The sequence below is a fragment of the Adiantum capillus-veneris genome, chromosome 29 (genome assembly GCF_014529385.1).
Source record: "Adiantum capillus-veneris isolate H3 chromosome 29, ASM1452938v2, whole genome shotgun sequence".
Lineage (NCBI taxonomy): Eukaryota > Viridiplantae > Streptophyta > Polypodiopsida > Polypodiales > Pteridaceae > Adiantum > Adiantum capillus-veneris.
The window spans coordinates 92,122,853-92,145,726 of record NC_140959.1 but is presented as its reverse complement, the minus strand read 5'-3'; the positions used below and the strand labels follow the sequence as shown (position 1 = coordinate 92,145,726).

Here is a 22,874-nt window from a genome sequence, read left to right as displayed (position 1 = left end):
CTTGCAAGAGCCCACAAGCCCCATTGCTTTGCAGCATGGAGGTGCAGAGGTGCGGATGCAGATTTGCCTAGCAATCTGAGGCTTGGCAATGGAAGTCCCTTGAGGCTCTTCCCGCGCATTCGTGTGGAGCATGCATGGAGAACCTTTGTAGTACCACGGTGTAACTACCTCCGCAGCCCACAATCATGCATTTTTGAAATTGTATGACATGGCACCTTGTCCCGTCATCATCCCCCACTTTTTCCAGCCCCGCTATCATCCTCCACCCATCCACGGTGGCCTACCTCGTCACCCCACCATGTCGACACTCCGCAGCCCCCCGACGTGCCCAGGTTGACGTCTTGCAACGGGCAACACTCCCCCCCCCCCCCCCCCCCCCCCCCCCCGTGCTGCCATGCGATTTGTCATGTGTCTCACCAAGATGTCGTTGCTCTCCATACCTGACTTGTGCACCACCAATGTCATCAAATGGGGTTGTCACTATCCTGAGGCAAATAGCCTCGAGGAGGGGCGAGGGGGTTTGTCACTATATCACACAGGGTCCGAGCTGAGAGGGGGGGATCTAGGGCCTAAATTTGGGGTTGTGGATGGCTTTGATCTCAACCGTTTGATCACCCGGTGAACTAGGGGTGAACTCGAGACATCCTTTCTTGCCCCTAGTTCACACAACAAGGATCAAAGTCGTGCGCCCCCCCCTCAATTTGGGCCCTAGATCCCCTCTAAGCTGATACCTGTGTGAGATAGGGGGGGGGGGGGGGGGGGGGGGGTTCAACTATCTCACACGTGGGGTTTTCATGGGGAATGTGTGGTTGCATCACATGTAACCCCCCCCCCCCCCCCCCCCCCCCCCCCCCCCCCCCCCCCCCCAAAACCCTCCTTTAAACTGTTTATACCTTTCATCATCCATTACCTCCTATAGCGGTGCCACTTGTTTAGCATATGGTGGCAAAAGGAGTGAGCCGCTTTTCAAATATACATTCTCAAATTTGCAATGTGGACATGAAATCGGTAGCCTAACTATAGAGTTTAGTACAAATCATGACAGTTCATTGCACAGTCTTAGTGGCGCTAACAAAAAACTTGATAATGCGTCTATTGTTTCCTCTTCATGCCTTCTTGTTGAAATCGAGTGTGATGACATGTGGAAGCTAGAATTCAGTTCATTATTATTAGCACAAGTAATAGATAGAGGATCCATAGCCTCATATGACAATCATGTAGTGGTATCATTGATGATGATGCATAGCAATAGAGTTATGTGGTGATTCTTGCATCAACTAGCATCCAAAAGGGTACGTACAAGTAGATTGGAAAAAGAATTGACTACCTTTCCTTGGATTTTGATTTGTTTGCATACTTACTTTTGTGGGACAAGCTCATACATAGGTTTGTTATCGGCCATAAAGTTGGGGTAAAGGCATTGTGCCTTTGGTCGGATGTCCGATGTTCGGTTGTCCACTTACTCTACTAACTTACTCACTTATTCTTTATACATAGATGAATAAGGAGTGAGTGCTGCTTCTTGACACTCTGCTCCACCCCACATTGTGTTCTATCTCTCTCTCTCTCTCTCTCTCTCTCTCTCTCTTCGCACACACATCACATACGTGCACTTCAACTAGTGTTAGGGCTTGAGGATTGGAGAGCACCATTGGAGCTTGGCAAGGAAGCAGGTAGGAAGCAACAAAATTTTAGTACATCATGGAAATCTGTTTTTGTTTGACAAAAGGTGTCCGTTTAGTCCGATTCCCTCCATTTGATTTTTTTGTGTTCTTCAACTTTACTGAAAATAGTTTTCTCAGAATCCTCACTAATTTTGAGTTACGTCGCTCAGATTGCCTACAGGTCGTATAGGATAGGCTACAGATTTTGCAGATCAAATTTCTTTTGGTTAGAATCAACATTTCATGTCGATTTCTGCCATTGATGGCAAAAATCTATTTATACCATTGATGGCTATTTCTTTCGTGCTCTACAACTTTACAAAATGAAATTTTTGCAAATTCAACACGATTTGGGAGATATCTGCCTCAGACAGCAAGGTGGTCTACTTTTGCAGGTTCTTCTATATACATGTTTTCATTGCAGACTCTTTTTGCAATCTCTGTCATACATGCATATTGGATGCAAGATCTTGAGGGTTTGTTAGGTAATACAAACCACTATAATGGTTATAGAACAAAGCCCTCTAAAGAAAAAAGCAAAGACAAAGGGCAAATTTGATAAGAGAAAAGATCTCTCACTAAGATATGATCTTGATTGACCAGCCAGAAGCAGAAGACCATTGAGTTGCTGAAACAATTCAAAGCCAGAACACAAAAACTAGTAGACACTGATACCACAATAGAGACAACACAAACCACTACTGCAAGCTTGCTAAGCAAGCAATTACCATAGAGCAATAATAGACCGGTAATAACAATGACAAAGAGGGACACCAGACATCTGGTAGTAGCATAATAACCAAGACCAACAATCTACCTCTTGTGAAGTTGGACAAGTTGCAAAGACTACAAAAAGAACCTCTTAAAGGAAGATTAGTCATGAAAAAACCCGATTGGTCTGTCTTACCATATGCTTTTCCTATGATTTTATATGAGACAAACCAAACCGATCCGAATACCATCACCCAAGGATGTGCTAGAATACCCAAGAATCTCTGGCTAGAATACGATTTTCAATGCCATTGGCCAAATGATGGAAGTTCAGGCTTCCAGTTCTAGCTCAAACATAGCAAGTCTCAAGGAAGAACTTCATCAATGCTGAGCTGGAAAAACTGCACAAAGAGAATGCGGGATGGCCAGCTCAATTTTTGGTTTCTGTGATTGATGTAAGATCTTATGTGGTTTATGTATTGATAGAAATATGCAAAGCTTATTGTTGAGGGTGTGGTGCACAAATTTGCAGAGAGTTTTGCAGGCATTTATGGCATGATTGTGAGCTAATTTTTTAGTTGATTTGGATGCTCATTTGATGCATGTTTGGTGCATGCTTTGATGCTTGTTTGTATTGCCATGTGGATGCACATAATGCGTGATTTTCGGTGATAATTTTCTCCGTTTTATGGTGGAATATGTGGGCTGATATTCATCTATTTTTGAGCATCAATTTGTGCTAGATTTTGGCTCCTTTGTATCCAAGTTCTTGCTAGTAATAGCCTCGCTTACAAAGTGCAGTTGATGCAGTTTGTATTTTGGGTTACAAGATTGTTTTCCAAGTTTAGAGAGTTGAGAATTTGGGGCAACTTATGTATGCTTGAGTGCGGATTTTGCACATGCTTTGCTCATGGTTTTAAGCATGTTTATGGCATGTATGATTATTATGGTTAGATAGCTGAAATAGTGCCGAATCTTTGCCGGATTTTTTCACAATTTTGTGTGTTCATGTGCATGGTTTGCAATTGCATTTGATTGAATTTTGGCACTCAGTGGTCGCTTTGCCATAGTGTTTTGGCATCACATCGTGAGAGTGTTTGCTCGTTGGATCATGTCATTTGACGTATGTGGTAATCTCTTCAAGAGGGAGATTACTGATGATAGATTCATTGATTATTGCATAGTGCTCTTGGAACAGAGGGGGTTTTTGGCATCATTTGAGCGATTTTTCTCACTTGTCTCATTACATTCATCGCCATATTTGCTGACAGTTCTCGTGGACTGCTTATGCCTAAATGTATGCTGTATTTTGACTTGCTTAGTGTATGAGTTAGCCAAGATTTGGCTATTGTCAGTTGATCAATTTGTGCTTGATCTTGTTCAATGGTTTGCCATGGATTTGGCAAGTACGTCATTGACAGAGTTGATGCTTTTCCATACGAGGTTTCATGGCTCAAAATTCGAGCATTGTGAAGCAGGTATGCATGATGCATTGACTCATTTTGCCACTACATGGCACGGATGCTAGGCTAGAGTCTATGACCGACGATGAGTGAGAGGACTATCACATTGGTTTGGATGCATGTACATCTAGGGATTTATGGAAGAGATTGTGCAACTCTTTTGGCACAAATGAGTCTAGAGAGATGCCTACAGTTAGAGGGAAATCTCGTGTATAGAGAGATGTTGTGTGTTTGCATTGTGGTCATACATGGCATGTACGTAGGCGTTGTTTTGGGTAGATGAGACAACACAGGAGAGATGCTATCACTTTGACTGACGTGGGAGTAGATGTAACATATGACGCTACACATGACAGAGATGTTGATTTTTCTTCCATGTTTACTCTAAATTTCTTATGTTGGTTTTTGACGACACATTACCTTCGCATTTGATACTAGATGAGAGTGCTAGATTTCATGTCACATGGAGTCGTGAGTGGTTTAGCACATATACTAGTGGTATGGTTAGACGTGTGTGTCTAGCTGATGGTTTAGTGAATGACATAGGTTGTACAGGAGATGCCAGGCTATCATTGCCGAGTGGTGCATCACACATGTTGCAAGATGTATGCTATGTGCCATGTTTGGCACAAAGCTTGATCTATGTGAGCTTGGGGGGTGCACTATTCAATACCCCCTATATAACAACTTTCCGCCCCTTTGTTAACTGTAACTGCAAGAAGCAAGACATCAATTCTAGTTGCATAGTGTCTATTCTGTGGGTTGACCATCTCATTTGGTACGTTTTTCAAAACATACCTAAATTCTTCAAATACTCATCTGGGCCAGCTCAACTGTACGCCTTCATCGGGTGGGTGGCATCCATACCCATCGAAATACGGCATGCCTTGATAGTATACTATGTCTTTCATGAACACATGCTTGAAGCTACTCGAACATTAGCAGTATACATACCAGGGACACAGCTACTTCCAAGGCTAACAAACACACCAATTGCCACCACCATTGAGTCTCTTTTGAGACCATCTAAAGGTAAGGATCCAATGAAGTGCCTCATGAACACACCTGGGAGCTCTTCATCTGTGGCAACCAAAAGACCTCAAATATTTCGAGGATTTGATGATATTGGAGATACTCCAAAAACCTTGGAATTCAACGCCAACAGTGAACAAGATAAGATCTCTTTTTCATAAAGTCAATGGATTGAAACATATTGTTCAAAATAGAAAAACTCATGGTAGATACATTCATTTAACATTCCATAATAAGTTTATGGATTTCATTCATCCGCATCAATTCTTTCAAGATATGTTAGTACATTTTTCTATTCCTCGAACTTTAGCATATTTTAAAATTCAATTTGGATGGAAATTTACAAAGAATTTACAAACTATTTTGTACAAACCTTGGTCCATGTTTGCTATTCCTTTTGAGACATCAGACATTTGTTGCTGAGTTACGCATAAATGGTTCACATCATTTTGCACAGAATTTGAAACATTTGGTAGTCACATATTGACTACAGACCCCAAAATTGCACATCATCCAAAACTTCGGGAGTTTGTTGGAAAAGTTCTTAGTCATATACCACAAGTACCTCTTGATTGGGTGAAAACTGCTAAAGAATTTCAGATGGCATGGGAAAAGGTATGCAAAATTATTGGTATTATAGTAATACCTGAACATCATGCTTTCATCAGAAAAAACTTCGAGAAAATTTTGCTTACCTATTTATTAACCATATAGTCAACCAAGAATCTTGGCTTCTAGATGAGGTTATTTTAGATGAGATAAGCTGAGTTACGGATAATGGTTCACATCATTTTGCACAGAATTTGAAACATTTGGTAGTCACATATTGACTACAGACCCCAAAATTGCACATCATCCAAAACTTCGGGAGTTTGTTGGAAAAGTTCTTAGTCATATACCACAAGTACCTCTTGATTGGGTGAAAACTGCTAAAGAATTTCAGATGGCATGGGAAAAGGTATGCAAAATTATTGGTATTATATTAATACCTGAACATCATGCTTTCATCAGAAAAAACTTCGAGAAAATTTTGCTTACCTATTTATTAACCATATAGTCAACCAAGAATCTTGGCTTCTAGATGAGGTTATTTTAGATGAGATAAGCTGAGTTACGCATAATGGTTCACATCATTTTGCACAGAATTTGAAACATTTGGTAGTCACATATTGACTACAGACCCCAAAATTGCACATCATCCAAAACTTCGGGAGTTTGTTGGAAAAGTTCTTAGTCATATACCACAAGTACCTCTTGATTGGGTGAAAACTGCTAAAGAATTTCAGATGGCATGGGAAAAGGTATGCAAAATTATTGGTATTATAGTAATACCTGAACATCATGCTTTCATCAGAAAAAACTTCGAGAAAATTTTGCTTACCTATTTATTAACCATATAGTCAACCAAGAATCTTGGCTTCTAGATGAGGTTATTTTAGATGAGATAAACTTCTTATTAGAGAACCTCTTTATTTGTGGGCTAGATAAATCAAGTCAAACACCTATGTTCATATGTAAAAAACTCGCCAGAATGGCAGCTCAAACTCGAATCAATTCGATCGAATTCAACCCCTTGTCAGACACTGAAGAGGATATAATAGCAGAGGTCATGAAATTCTCAAGAAACTTTTGCATAGTAGAACCTGATAGACTTACTTTACCTTACCTCATGGGTAACTTTAAAATACACTGTAAAAATGAATTCCGATGGATTACCAATGCCCACAACTTTGTGTTCTCACCCATGACCAATCGTTGGCCTTGTTCTTAAAAGGATTAAACTTAGGATTGAGAGAGTATGCAGAAGGCTATCATAAGAAGATAAAAACAATATCAAAAATCATGACAAACTGTTACTGGATTATCAGTAATCAGTACAATTTATTGATTAATCTACCTAAGGAGATATTGTCTGCGGACACGTTGACATAAAAGCATGTTACAAAGCCATACCATATTTTGGGGAGTATGATCTTATGGACAGACTAGATCAACTCATCAAATTGGTAAGCAAAATGGGATATAAAGGGTTTAAAAAATCTAGAAACAAAATGCTCCTCACAAAGACGCTAAGAGATGTAAAATTATCTTTTGATTTTTTTCGTACGGTAAACAAATTTCTATTGGACAATTGTGTATCAAGACTTGGATAAAATATCTTTAACCAAGTTAAAGGCATTCCAATGGGATACTCATGTTCACCACTATGGTGTAACGTGTATTTACCATGGTTTGAAATTGATTTTATACGCAAACTGTCTCGACTAGGGAAAATGGATATGCTGGCGGCTTTTCACCACTATGGTGTAACGTGTATTTAGCATGGTTTGAAATTGATTTTATACGCAAATTGTCTTGACTAGGGAAAATGGATATGTTGGCGGCTTTTTTATACTCATGGAGGTTCATGGATGATCTGTTGTTTATTAACAATCGCTTTGTTCTTGATGGCATTAGTCACAATAAACCTCTATCTGAAGAGGACACATTTACCATTTACCCACGATATTATTAATATCAAGCCCACATTTGAACCATATTCTACATCATATCTTTCAACAAAAATTCAACTAGTGCGACCTTTTGTGGGCTAGTATACCACTTGTACATATTGGAAAAAGGATAATCTACCATGTCAAAATATCTCGTTCATACATGCAAAAAGCAATAGACCCATAAAAAATGCTACGAAGGTATGCATGTCACAAATGCTTCCTATCATATATAATGCATCACACACATTGATATACAAAAGCTCATTGAATTATTCAATGGAAATGGTTTCAAAAATAGATGTTGATACATCACATTAAACAATTTTTAAGACACAACCAATTCTCTGGAATCAGAATAGATACAAGTGATCTGAGTAAACATATTGGTGGGGAGCAGGTCCACTTGGTGGCCTATTTCCCACCAAGTGGATCTTTTTCCCAGGATGGGGGAGGGCCACACACACACACACACACACACACACACACACACACACACACACACATCAAGTACAGATTAGAAAAAAGTCCCATTTCCTCACTCCCTCCACTAAGGATGTACATAGTAAAAAAATCTGTGCAATCAAAATTCCCATGTAAAGGTTTTGTAATGGTTTATCTTTTAGAATAATACGGCATCCTCCAAACATATAGCAGGGTAAAAGACGTATACCACAAAGTAATTCAGTGGTAGGCCATATGGCACTGAAGACACTACAATACAAAATGGTTTTGGAATGACAGGCTGATCAGAAGGCAATGTTGTTATGAGACTTATCAATTGTAATAAAGGTTTTTATGAATAAATGAGTTCATTTTTTTGTGTCCATAAGGGTAAACGAATACCAAAATCCCAGTCATGGCATTGAGTGGAAATAGGGAACCTCCCTGTAAAACAGTACGAGTCTGAACTGGTCAAATACAATATTCACGAGTGTTTACAAAATGTTCAAGGGGTACTACTGTACGGTGCGGAAACGGAGGCTAAAGAACCTACTAAGGTAGCTGGCAAATAAGTATAATGCATCTTAGCACCGGATAACATGGCAGCTGGAGACTTCACATGCTAAACATTTAACTACCCCACTTGGCTAGCAAAATGGCCATGCTTATAAAAGCGTCATTGCACAAACGCTGGAAACACAAAACTATGCAGCGTGCGTCATTTTTTTGGGCATCTTCTATCATCGCCCCATCGTCGCTGGCATAGCGTCTCTGTCATCGGTCCATCTCCACACACACACACACACACACACACACACACACACACACACACACACACACACACACACACACACACACACACACACACACACACACACACACAACCAAGAGCGGGTGAGGTTGCCGATAGTCCTACATAGTGACTGGGATACCAACAAAATGGATGCCATATCCTGTGTCTCTGCGCATACAAACGCACACACATTGACTGTCCCTTGGTTGTATCAGCCTTGCCATTTGTGCGTAGATAAACCGTACAGTCTGCCATTTGATCAGTTGCAAGGAGTAAAGCCCTTCCCTCTACTGGTGGTCGGAATAAGACGAAACTACACAGTGGAACTTGTTCGGAAGCAAACAAAAGGCTTAGAAGATGACGTCCGCCTCAAACACACAGGTAGGTTTAGATGCCTACTGAGATACATGTTATTTCAGGTTTTCAATATGATACATTCTGATATTGGTTTAAACATATACAAGGAAGTAATAAACAACATAACACATAATCATCATGCTAAACATTGGTAACATCATTCGCATAGGTAAAATGATAAGTACTATATATTTCCACCTTTTGATAATTTCTTACTGTCTCTTAAATGTAATGTAAATGTGGTTTTTTGGCATATGATTGGAATGTGAAGGCAGGCATGGATTACAGGACTTGGGGTTAAATGATATAATATGCAGGTCATATGGTTAAGAATGATGGTTTTTTGGTCAATACAGTAACTGATATGACATTGGATCGGAAACTATGGTTGTTTTGAAAAAAGACACAAAATACAAAGGAAACTCTTGAAAAAAATTTCCAGACCAAAACAAGTCGCCTAACTCCGACATAAGACACTTGATACGGCTGTTGTTTCGTTACTTGTTAAAGACTTGTTCGGGTTTGTTTTACTACACATGTATAGATGGAATAGATAAAGTGTTATGCAAGGCATTTGCAGATGATGTAGTCAAACATAATACATGCATATAAAGTTGGTGAGTAAAAGTTGAGTTGAAAGTATACACAAAATAGAAACACTTAGGTAGGGTCAAACAATGATTGTTTTTTTGGAAAAAAAATTGCATGAAGCCGTATAAAGTAAGAAAGCATTGGAAACAGTGGTACACAATCTAGGCATAGAAAACTTGATAATGGCAAGTATGGGTAATCTGTAATAATAGACATCATAGCCGAGGCACCAAAAAAAAATCGACAAAATTGAAAAAATGACTATTAAAAAAGCATATTATCATAGAGAACTTGGATGCATTGTCAAGTATAATTTCGGATTGTATATAATTTTGGGATGTAAGCATAAACAAAGAGATAGATAGACATGTATCTCATGAATGGTTTGTTTACATGATCACTCCACACCTAAAATTGTCAAATACAAGCAAACTGCTAGGATGTCAACGGTTACTTGTCCAGAGAAACACAAGTTTATTAATAACCAAAAATTAGCAATTCAGTGATCAATTGCAAAATACTCCCCATGTAGAGATAGACTCTTTCTGCCTAGGAAGGCTAAAAACCCTGAATTAAATACACAAATAGAAGAAAGCTAGTGGGTGAGTGAGTGAAAAATCCTGGGTAAGAGACAACGATAACAAGTGGCTGAGGTTGCCTGGTACATGTCTTCCCATTTAAGGCATTATAAGTTCTAACTAGATGTCATTTCTGGATGGTGGCAGGTATAGGTCTCACTCTTCTTCATCTGGGGGCACTGGCATCTCTTCTTCATTCATTGTATCAATATCGCTAGTTTATGTCATCAAAAGCAGGATTGTTTTTGTGAAACTAAAATTGGTATCCATGGTGTCATAATAGAAGGGTTCTTTCGATAAGGTCTTGTTTAGTTATGTTAACTATACAAATCATATTGATGGGGATAATCAAACATAAACACATACACACACACACACACTCACTCACTCACATAGGATGTAGCGAATGGTGCTCTCTCTTACTTACACATGCTCTCTCTCTCTCTCTCTCTCTCTCTCTCTCACACACACACACACACACACACACACACTCTCTCTCTCTCTCTCTCTCTCTCTCTCTCTCTCTCTCTCTCTCTCTCTCTCTCTCTCTCTCACACACACACACACACACACACACACACACACACACGATAAATCAAACGGACCATTCTCTATTTTTCACTACTCTTACTCACACACAAAAGATTGCAATCCACAAAGTCACGTTCTGTGTGTGTGTGTCTCACATACACAACACGTGTAGGACACTCCAACGCTCCAACACCTCAACAAATGGCACATCAACTTTGTCTCTCATACACACACAAAGGCAGTGGGTCTCTCTCTCTCTCTCTCTCTCTCTCTCTCTCTCTCTCTCACACACACACACACACACACACACACACACACACACACACACACACACATGCATATGTGTGCATGCACGTACGTATATAGACAAAACACGAGCACACATGTGCAATTGCTGAGCTTCGAACACCGAGGTGAAAGATCACTTACGACATGGAAGGTCTGTGCAAACGTTGGTGCAGCCAAATCTGGTCGGCCCAGGGGAGGGAGAGTTCAAAAGCCGTTACATGGAGGTTCCCAAGCAGATAGCAAAGTGCTTGAGCAGGTGATTAATGCAATGTTCAATAGATCCAGTTGTGATATGTATGCCAAATGCAGTTCTTGGCAGGCCTAAGAGGACTTTTAGGCTCAGCTGATTGGGTCTTTTAGAAGTGCTAAAGTTGGGTGAGTGGGTATCCTCTCTCACGATGATATCATGATATGTATGCAGAGATTGATCGTGTTTGGCAAAATCAAGTGTTTTATATACTTAAAGGCCAATGTCTAGAAAGTTTATATTTGGAAGCCTTGACAGCTCGTGTTTGTCGACGATCGGGACGATAATGCTATTCTCAGTAAATATTTTGGGACTCGGTCTTTTAAAGAGTCGATTGTATTCCGTTATGGTCACTTGTGGCCATGTCATCAGCAGCGTGAGCAAAGGTCCTTTCTATGAAGATTCGAGTGGAGATGGGCTCCTGGGTGGTGGGACAAATCGCCAAGCAAGAGCTAAGCTAAAAATCGCTTTGAGCTATTTTAAACAAAATAAAAAAATAAAGGTCGTCTGTCTGCAATAGAAGGTGGCGCCAGATGAGAGATTTGCATGGGAAAGTCGCCACCTGAGGAGGAGAGGACCGCCAGTTGGGGAGGGCCAAGGATGGCAAGCCGAAGGAGGGGTGCAGGGCTGAGGGCTGGGCCAGTGAGGGGAGGTGATTGAGGGCGGCTGCATAAGGGATACCAACAGTCGGTTGCAAAAAAAAAAAAAAAGGAAGGCCACTTCAGTTTGCAGGGGGAGGACCAAGACGGCCGCCATCTGCTGAGTGAAGGGGCCGTGAACAGGCGAAGGTCAAGAACTCACAAGAAGGGAGTTGTTTGCAAGCGCTACCAGATGGTGAGTTTGAAGGGGTCGTGAGCAAGAGAAAAGGGCCGCCATCAGGGGCATTGTCTACAAGGCAGAGGGAGATTGAAGGGAGCCACAAGCTGTTATACATGGAGAGAGAGCCGTAAGAAGGGGCTGAGAGTCAGAGGAGGAACACCATTTGAAGGGCTGGCTATGTGCAGGGCTGGGGAAAATATATAGGGCGCCGTGTCAAGAGCTACACCATCATTTGTAAAAGCCTCTACTGAACTTCAAGTTAATCACAGCCAGATTTTTCTATGTTCTTCTCTACCCATTTCCATCATCTACTACATTATCAGATGTGTATGTGTGTCGTCCTTGAGTTGTGTATCAGGTGATTGAAGGAAAGAGATTGTGTACGTGTGTGAGGGAGGTAATGAGGAATTTGAGTCACTCTATGAGCTTGGAACTAGCTTGGCGAGATTTTTGCATGTGAGTGTATCCTTGTGTGGATGTAATGCGTGCAAAGTGGATCCTAGCTAGAGGGAGAACTTACACATGCCATAGGATTTGTGGGTATTCATGTATGTAGAAACCATGATGATAGATGTTGTGAATAGGATGTGTATGCAGTCATGGTTGGTCGGGATCAAGTTTGGACAATAGTCATTGCTAGATTGGGAGTTTAGGTGTGTGTTTGCTAGGGGATAGAGGTGCTGTGAAATCACTGGGCTATAGAGAGGCATTCAGATTGTGTGCAGGTGGTTTTCTCGTTTCCCCCTTTCCATCTTGTGGTGCCCCCCACTGAGGATCCACTGATTGCTTCCTAACAAGGTGTTCGTGAGTCAAGATGAAGTAGGAGTTTGGTCCGGTGTTCAAAGGAGATGAAGATGCAGACAACTGGATAGCCAATTTTGAGCTATTTATGCTGACGGTACTACGGATGCCTGGTGATGAAGCAAAGCTCCGGACTCTACCTTTGGTATTGCGAGATAAAGCAAAAGTTTGGTTTGATGGCTTAGAAGATGTGTGCAATCAGAATTGGGTTGGATTTTGAGAGCACTTTCTACAAAGGTATTGAAAGGTGGTGTTGGCTTCAGAAGAAGATGCAAAGCTCAAAGGCTTGCAGCAGGAAGTAAGTGCAAATTCTGATGCGTGCATCAGACCTGATTGGTAAGCAGGTTTTTGAGGATGATTTGCAAGAGCTAGGAACAGAAGCTGTGGTACGTCAAGTGTTAGGATTTGGATCGTGCTAGCTATGGTGGATGAAAGAGAAACATGGTGCAAGTGTGTGTAAGCAAGCTTATCACTCAAGTGAATTAGGTTCCAAGATAGGATTAGCTTGGACTCATAAACACAATCTTGAGTATTGACTTAGCTTAGCACAAGCTCACCATGGACAAGCATGTAGTGCAAAATGAGTTGTTGTTTATTGATTCAAGAAATGAGCTTTAAGTAGCTCTACAGCTTTGCTCCACAGTATGTGGGATAAATCCACTCTCCTCTCCTTGACTCACACCTTAGGACAAAGCTCACACTTTACAATCCTCCCCTTGAGGTTTGGACTAAGACAAGATACTGAAGATGCATGATCCACACAGGCTAACAAAATCCACACAGGATGGTGATATCCACACAGGAAAATAAAGTCCACAAAGGATGGTGATATCCACACAAGAAAAATCCACAAAGGATGGTGATGTCCACACAGGATGATAAGCTGGTATCCACACAGAAAAAAAAGTCCTCCCCTATAAGTAGAGAGTGCATCTTCAAAATGGGTCTTCCCAAACGCTACCTTCGTCTTCGTCCTTTTTGTCTTCTACTATGTGAACTGATCCTCTGTCAGGTCTCTTGTCTTCGTTACTTCTACTGTTGCTTTTAACTGCTTCATGGTCTGACTTCGTATCCTCCCCTCGAATGAGTACTTCTGTCCCCTTTTGCGCGGTACAATCAGGATTTATTCCATGCGTCATAATGACATGCAACAATATGCTAAAATATTCTATGAAAAGGTTGATGCAAAAATTAATGCTCTCTTCCATCTTGGTTATACTCCGAGAGCCCAAGCATGCGAAATTTCTCATACAATTTGTCACAAATTCTTCACACATGGAGAGATTTTAGCGATTTGGAGACTCTCCAATGCCAATTTCTATCCCATCACAAAAGCACATAATGTCATCCATGTAGACAAATATAATTACATACATTGCAAGAAAGTGTTGTGCTTGGCTGCAAGATTCCAATTTTAATGTCTTCTTAATAAAATGTGAAGTACCTCTTCACTCGAGGTGAAATCACCCTTCACATCTTTGTTTTACCTTGGCGTATTTGGCCTGGAGATGCCTTTTGAAGATCATTTGAAAACTTTGGGGTGTCTTGCTGCAGTTTTGTGGGAGCAAGGCCTTGAGCTTGGGAGCTTTGAACTTTTTGGAGGTGCTCGGCAGGAGGCTGCGGGGAAGGGAGCTTATGCAGGCTTCGCCAGCACCATGGGAGCAGAGGCTTAAGAAAGCCTTGCCTTGGGGTTTTGAGGCCGGATGCTAGGCAGTGGGACCCGGTGCTTAGGATGGGGAGCACCCCTTTGTGGGAAGATGGGAGCCCTTGAGGCTTTGAGGCCAGACTGCCCGCTTGGAAGGTTAATGGGCTTGAAGCCTTTCAAGCAGCACCGTGGGAAGGGGGGGCCCCGTAGGGGTGGACCCGAAAGGGTTTGTTAAGGCGAGTTGAGCGCGGGGGAGCTATGTGGCCGGGCGGTCGGTAGGCAGCGGCTGCGGGCGGCCAGTCGGGGGAGCACGGGCGCCGGTCGGCTAGGGTCCGTTCGGACCCGAAATCTTAATCAAGAAGCGCCTAGAATGGTTTTTGAGGTCCGCCGGTGAGTGCCTTGGTGTGTGTGTGTGACTGGCCCCTTGTGGGTTTGACTTCGCCAAAGAATGGGCTGTTCCTCCACGTGGGCTTACAAGGAGGGTGGGAAAAAGTTGATGAGCATTGAATGCCCTCTTAGGCACACACACACACACATTGCCCTTGTGGATTTGTTCTGTAGAAAATTCCAGAGATTGAGGGTGTGTATGAGACCAAAATCAAGCAAGCTTTAGGATAGGCAAATCAAATGCGATTTTGGCATGGGTGGACTTGACGGAAAGCTTGCGAGGAGAGCTTCGAGATGAGGTGAACAATGCAAAAGGAAAACGAGTTTAATGAATTTAATTTTAGAGGCAAATGATGCAAAAATTGACGCAAAAAATGCAATCTAAAATATAATCCAAATGATGCTAATCCTCTCTCTAATCAAGTCTACCTAGCCATGGAGGGTAGTGGCCTCTTGGGTGTGCTAAGGACATGCCCACACATAGCTAGATTAGTGCTTAATTAGTGAGATATGCAACTTAACTATGAAACTGTTAATGTGCCATGACAACAATTATGCAATGCTAATCGATCTAATGGAGATGCTAATGATTAACACACACTAATGCATAATGACAATCCTAGCTAGCACACCAAAGCTCTGATACCAAATGTTAGGATTTGGATCGTGCACGCTAGCTATGGTGGATGAAAGAGAAACATGGTGCATGTTAGGAAATAAGACGTACTAAATAGATAATTGAGTAGATTACTTAATGGAGAGAGACAGATTTATATACACGAGATTATAGAGTAGAGAGAGAGAGAGAGAGAGAGAGAGAGAGAGAGAGAGAGAGAGAGAGAGAGAGAGAGAGAGAGAACACACGATATACGTGGTTCACCCAATGTGGGCTACGTCCACGGGAAAGCAGCCACTCAATGGCTTTAGTACTTCAAAACAAGAAGTAGTTTACAAAGGGATTATACCCTTAATGGAGCTCCCGCCTTGCTTCACTCTCACCACCTCACAATCACCTTGTTGCATCAACTTCACACTATGAAATGTGTGTAGAAATGGCCTCCTTTTATAGGCCAAAAGGGCTGCCCTCTCTTATGAGAGACAGCCATGTGTAGCCGCCCTTGTGCGAATAAGTCCAAATCGGACCCTCCAATCCGTCCATCATGTGTGGCCGCCCTTGAGAAGACAAGTCTGCTTTTGAATTCGGCCACCGGCCACCGGCCATTGACTTCCGACCACCGGCCAACCGACTGGTTGTTTTCCGACCACCGTCCGGCCATAATATTCCGGCGAAAAAAAAGTCTTGGGGGCCTCCGTCCCCGAGGCCTTTAAAGTTGCCCCTGATTCTTGTCCGTGAAAATTTTGGTTTCCGGTGAGTGATTTTTCTTCACGCACGATGGCTTCTCCTCATAATGGGGGCCTTACAAATGTGCGCTTTTACCACAGAAAATTACAAGGGTAAATCAGGCTCCATACTTAACAATCTCCCACTTGGAGACTGATCTCCAAACCAAACCTGTGACTGCTTTCCATTCTGGCTTCTTATCCTTGAATGCCGATTGAAGATGAGCAAAAGATCAACTTCTCCTTGTTGACCACCTTTGTAAACATGTCTGCAGGATTTTCACTTGTATGCACCTTTCCTACCTTTAGTTGTCCCTCTTCCAAAAGAGTGTGTATGAAGTGATATCTCACCTCAATGTGCTTTGTCCTTGAATGAAAGGTTGAGTTCTTCGCAAGATGGATAGCACTTTGGCTATCACTGTACAAGACACAATTGTCTTGTTTGAATCCAAGCTCTTCTAAGAATCTGTGAAGCCACAGAATTTCTTTGCTTGCCTCCGTCATTGCTACATACTCTGCTTCCGTGATAGAAAGTGAAACCACTTTCTGCAGCTTTGAAGCCCGGCTTACTGCTGTGCCTCCAACCGTGAACACATAGCCAGTAGTGCTCCTTCGAGTATCTTTGTCACCTGCCATATCTGCATCAGCATACCCTTCTAGAAAAATATTAGTTCCTCCAAAATACAAAGCATTTGTTGTTGTCCCTTTTAGATACCTAAGTATCCACTTCATAGCTTGCCAATGCTCTTTACCTGGGTTGTCCATGAACCTACTCACAACTCCCACTGCATGTGCAATGTCTGGCCTTGTCCAGACCATAGCATACATTAGAGAACCTACCGCTGCAGCATATGGAACTTTAGACATATAGGCTATCTCCTCTTGTGTCTTTGGACACATATCCTTCGTTAGTTTAAAATGACCAGCCAAAGGTGTAGAAACTGGTTTTGCATTTTGCATTGCAAACCTTTCTAGTACCTTCTTGATGTAATCTTCTTGAGATAGCTTTATTGTCTTCTTCGTCCTGTCCCTTGATATTTTCATACCAAGTATCCTCTTTGCAGCACCTAAATCTTTCATTGAAAAAGATTTGGACAGCTTCTCTTTTAGGTCTTTGATGTCCTGCATGTTAGCATTTGCAATCAACATGTCATCAACATACAACATTAGGATGATGAATTTCCCATCTCCCAAATTCTCCGTGTAGACGCAGTGATCCGAGTTGCATCTTGTGAATCCATGATCCAACATCCATCGATCAAACTTCAAGTACCATTGTCTTGATGCTTGCTTTAAACCATACAAGCTCTTCTTTAATCTTCAAACCATTTTCTCCTTACCTTTTACTTCGTACCCCTTTGGTTGAAGCATGTAGATTTCCTCCTCTAAGTCACCGTGAGGGAATGCCGTATTTACATCCATTTGCTCGAGATTTAGATCATGAGCAGCCACAAGGCTTAAGACAAGCCTAATTGAGTTCATTTTTACAACAGGAGAAAATATTTCATTGAAGTCAATACCTTTCTTTTGAGAAAAACCTTTTACCACAAGCCTAGACTTGTAACTTTTCTTTCCACCTTCTTCTTCCTTTAGCTTGTACACCCATTTGTTTTGAAGTGCCCGCTTACCTTTAGGCAACTCAACCAACTCCCATGTTTGGTTGCGATGTAGTGAGTCCATCTCCACTTGCATGCTCTTCGTCCATTCTTCTTTGGATTCATGTTGCATAGCTTCTTCATATGATTCCGGCTCTCCAGAATCTGAGATCAAGAGATGGTTGAAGGAAGGAACAAACCTTTCTGGAGGTCTACTTGCTCTTGTAGATCTTCGGGGAATAGGTTGAGGCTCCTCATTTGGTTGACGTTGTTGCACATTGTCACCGTTTGCAGTCCTTGAGTCTTCACCGTCCTCAAGCTCCATGTACTCATCACCTGTTTCTTTTGTTTGTTTTCTTTCCAAGTAATCTTTGTACATATTTTGTTCGTTAAAAATTACATCCCTACTCCTTAAGATTTTACCATCTTCAGGATTCCATAGGCGATACCCAAACTCTCCTTCTCCATAGCCAATGAAGAAACACTTTTTGGACTTTGCATCTAACTTTGATCTTAGGCTTCTATCTATGTGCATGAAAGCCTCACACCCAAACACTTTGAGAAATGCATAATTCACCGGTTTACCTGTCCATGCCTGTTCTGGAACTCCCCCATCCAATGCCGTTGAGGGTGACCGATTGATTAAGTACACAGACGTACTTACAGCTTCCGCCCAAAGCTCAAGCGGTAGGCTTGCATGTAGCCGCATGCTTCGTGCTCGTTCCATGATTGTCCTGTTCATCCTTTCCGAAATCCCATTTTGTTGAGATGTCCTTGGGGTTGTCCTTTGCCTCCGAATGCCATTGCTAGCACAAAAGCTTGGCTGTAATATTCGCCTCCATTGTCGGATCTGAGGCATTTAACCTTGGTACCCGTTTCATTCTCCACAAAGGCTTTCCACCTTTGAAATATGGAAAATACATCGGATTTATTCTTCATGACATAAACCCATGTTTTTCTAGTCGCATCGTCTATGAATGTTACATAGTACAATGAGCCACCAAGTGATGGTGTACTTGCAGGACCCCAAACATCAGAATGAACCAACTCAAGTTTTTTATTTTTTCTTTCATTTCCTGATTTTTGAAATTTTACCCTCTTTTGTTTACCATAAACACAATCTTCACAGAACTCTAAGTCCACTTCTTTCAAACCTGGTAGAAGCTTCTTTGTTTGAAGGATTTGCATTCCTTTGGCACTCATATGCTCAAGTCGGTAGTGCCACACCGCACTGTCAACTTCTGTAGTTGCTGCACAAGCTGAAGGTTGCGTGCTAACAGTACACAAGTAAAGTGTACCGACTTTTTCACCCTTGGCAACCACCAAAGATCCCTTCGAGATCTTCCACCGTTTGTTTCCGAATGCAATGTTGTGACCTTCATCGTCCAATTGTCCTGTAGAGATCAAATTTTTACGAAGAGAAGGAACATGCCTAACATCTTTAAGCTTCCATTCATTTCCGTTAGCAATTTTGACAGAAACTGTACCTTTGCCGACAATCTCACAAGCTTCATCATCTCCCAAGTATACATACCCAAAATTACCTTTGGTGTAGTCTTGAAAATGTTGCTTGTGTGGTGTCGCATGGAATGAAGCCCCGGAATCTACTATCTAGGAATTAGACACATTGTCTAATGAGAGAATTAGAGCATCTTGCTCTACTTTACCTGCCACATTGGCCTCCGATGTTGGCTTGTTGTCTTGAGACTCTGTCTCCTTCTTCTTCTTGGACTAGCAATCCTTCTTGACGTGGCCCTTCTTGCCGCAGTTCCAACATTCAAGAACTGACTTTGTGCGTGACTTGCTCCGCCTTGAGTGATCACGACCCTTTTGGTTTTTGAACCTCTCCTTAAGCCTTCCTCTTGTTTCCACTGATAGTGCAGCACTTGATGATTCTCCTGTGCTTCTCCTTCGCATTTCCTCGCTTAGGAGAACACCCACAACATCATCAAACTTAAGAGTATTTGTGCCAGAGATAGAATTACTTACAGCCATCACAAGGCTGTCCCAACTATCCGGTAGAGATGATAGTATAAGGAGAGCTCGCACTTTGTCATCGAAATTGATTTTCACTGATCGAAGTTGACTTATGTTTGTGTTAAAGTCATCTAGGTGTTCTGCAACTGAACCATTCTCTGCCATCTTTAGATTGAACAAGCGCTTCATAACAAATACCTTATTGGATGCCGATGGTTTCTCGTAGAAGTCGTCAAGTGACTTCATCAAGTCCTCCGTGGTCTTCATCTCCGAAACATTGAATGCCACCGTTGACGCCAAGCTTAACCGGATTGTTCCCAGTGCCTTTCGATCAAGGACAATCCATGCTTCATCTGCCATTGTTGCAGGCTTCTTCGCAAGACCGCTTAGTGGCAAATAGAGGTCCTTCTGGTAGAGATAGTCTTCAATCTGCATCTTCCAATGTTGGTAGTTTTTTCCGTTGAACTTCTCAATCTTGAGCTTCCCTTCCTCCGCCATAACTCCCACTCAATTCAAGGAATCCTTTCCTTGAGATAATTTAGCTACGAGCAAACGTTGCTCTGATATCAGTTGTTAGGAAATAAAACGTAGCTAAATAGATAATTGAGTAGATTACTTAATGGAGAGAGACAGATTTATATACACGAGATTATAGAGTATAGAGAGAGAGAGAGAGAGAGAGAGAGAGAGAGAGAGTACACACGATATACGTGGTTCACCCAATGTGGGCTACGTCCACGGGAAAGCAGCCACTCAATGGCTTTAGTACTTCAAAATAAGAAGTAGTTTACAAAGGGATTATACCCTTAATGGAGATCCCGCCTTGCTTCACTCTCACCACCTCACACTCACCTTGTTGCATCAACTTCACACTATGAAATGTGTGTAGAAATGGCCTCCTTTTATAGGCCAAAAGGGCTGCCCTCTCTTATGAGAGACAGCCATGTGTAGCCGCCCTTGTGCAAATAAGTCCAAATCGGACCCTCCAATCCGCCCATGTGTGGCCGCCCTTGAGAAGACAAGTCCGCTTTTGAATTCGGCCACCTGCCATTGACTTCCGACCACCGGCCAACCGACCGGTTGTTTTCCGACCACTTTCCGGCCGCCGTTCGGCCATAATATTCCGGCAAAAAAGAATATTCCGGCGAAAAAAAAAGTCTCGGGGGCCTCCGCCCCCCCGAGGCCTTTAAAGTTGCCCCTGATTCTTGTCCGTGAAAATTTTGGTTTCCGATGAGTGATTTTCCTTCACGCACGATGGCTCCTCCTCATAATGGGGGCCTTACAAATGTGCGCTTTTACCACAGAAATTTACAAGGGTAAATCAGGCTGCATACTTAACAGTGCAAGTGTGTGAGTGTGTGTAAGCAAGCTTATCACTCAAGTGAATTAGGTTCCAAGATAGGATTAGCTTTGACTCATAAACACAATCTTGAGTATTGACTTAGCTTAGCACAAGCTCACCATAGACAAGCATGTAGTGCAAAATGAGTTGTTGTTTATTGATTCAAGAAATGAGCTTTAAGTAGCTCTACATCCTTGCTCCACAGTATGTGGGATAGATCCACTCTCCTCTCCTTGAATCACACCTTAGGACAAAGCTCACACTTTACATCAAGTTGATTTGTCTATGCAGGGGGTGGGGAAACCTTGCCTTGGTGAGCATGTAGAGGGGTACTTTGAAGTTTCAGAGTTGGTGTGTAGCCGTGGAGAGTTAGCTCCGGCAGATAACTCTATGGAAACTGATACAGGTATAGCCTATGAGAGTGGTGCTCCATGCAAAGAGGAAGGTGCCACCAACCTTGCAGGTGATGAGGTGTTTGAAGAATAGGTTAAAGCTTTAGCAAGTCATGCTCTTGAGTATGAAAAGATGGTTTTGGAGCCATGTTTAGAAGATTTGGATACAGGTATGCAAAGGGAACAGGTTTACTTGGGCTATGCAGTAGGTGGAGGCAAATGGCAGGGTTTCGCTACTTTATGCTATGCTGTTGATAGCTATGTTGTTCCAGGTTGTTTTGCAAGGTGTACTATGCAGGTTTCAATGCTCATATGATAAAGGTGATGATATGGAGATGGAGAGTTCTCTAGCAGATTACATGATAGCTACAAATGGTACTAGTGCTTCAAGTGGTCGAAAGTATTCTTATGGTTGGCAGCAAGGACTATGGATGCATGGTGAAAAAGCTCCATGCTGTGAAGAGCTGGAAGGGTGGCGTGTCTATTGGCCTACAAGTGCAAAGAAAGGCTTGGATGTACATGCTTTACAGGTGGATGGCCACAATCAATATTTTGTTTTTGATCGAGGTGGAGCCTACACTATGATTGGGGAAGCTTTGAGCTTTCCGTTTGATCCTAGCGGATGATGTAGCAGACGCTTTTCTCTCTGTCTCTATCCTATTTCTATAGACACTATATCATTTTTCTTATACAGTATATGTAGCTATTTATATCATTCTCTCTATACAGACTTTTTTTACCTAAATAATGCTATGGTTGAGCATGAATGATCAACAAGGGGGTGGGCAATGATGGTGTAGCCAAATCTGGTCGGCCCAGGGAGAGTTCAAAAGCCCTTACATGGAGGTTCCCAAGCAGATAGCAAAGTGCTTGAGCAGGTGATTAATGCAATGTTCAATAGATCCAGTTGTGATATGTATGTCAAATGCAGTTCTTGGCAGGCCAAAGAGGACTTTCAGGCTCAGCTGATTGGGTCTTTTAGAAGTGCTAAAGTTGGGTGAGTGGGTATCCTCGCTCACGATGATATCATGATATGTATGCAGAGATTGATCGTGTTCAGCAAACTCAAGTGTTTTATATACTTAAAGGCCAATGTCTAGCAAGTTTATAATTGAAAGTCTTGACAACTCATGTTTGTCGACGATCGGGACGATAATGATATTCTCAGTAAATATTTTGGGACTTGGTCTTTTAAAGAGTCGATTGTATTCCGTTATGGTAACTTGTGGCCATGTCATCAGCAGCGTGAGCAAAGGTCCTTTCTATGAAGATTCGAGTGGAGATGGGCTCCCGGGTGGTGGGACAAATCGCCAAGCAAGAGCTAAGCTAAAAATCGCTTTGAGCTATTTTAAGCAAAATAAAAAATAAAGGTCGTCTGTTTGCA

The 22,874-nt window shown here is 42.1% G+C and overlaps 1 pseudogene; it reads left to right on the top strand.

The window, feature by feature from the left end:
- Nucleotides 1–21,383: 21,383 nt before the first annotated feature.
- Nucleotides 21,384–22,116, top strand: LOC147419586 (uncharacterized; annotated as a pseudogene).
- The last annotated feature ends 758 nt before the right edge of the window (nucleotides 22,117–22,874 follow it).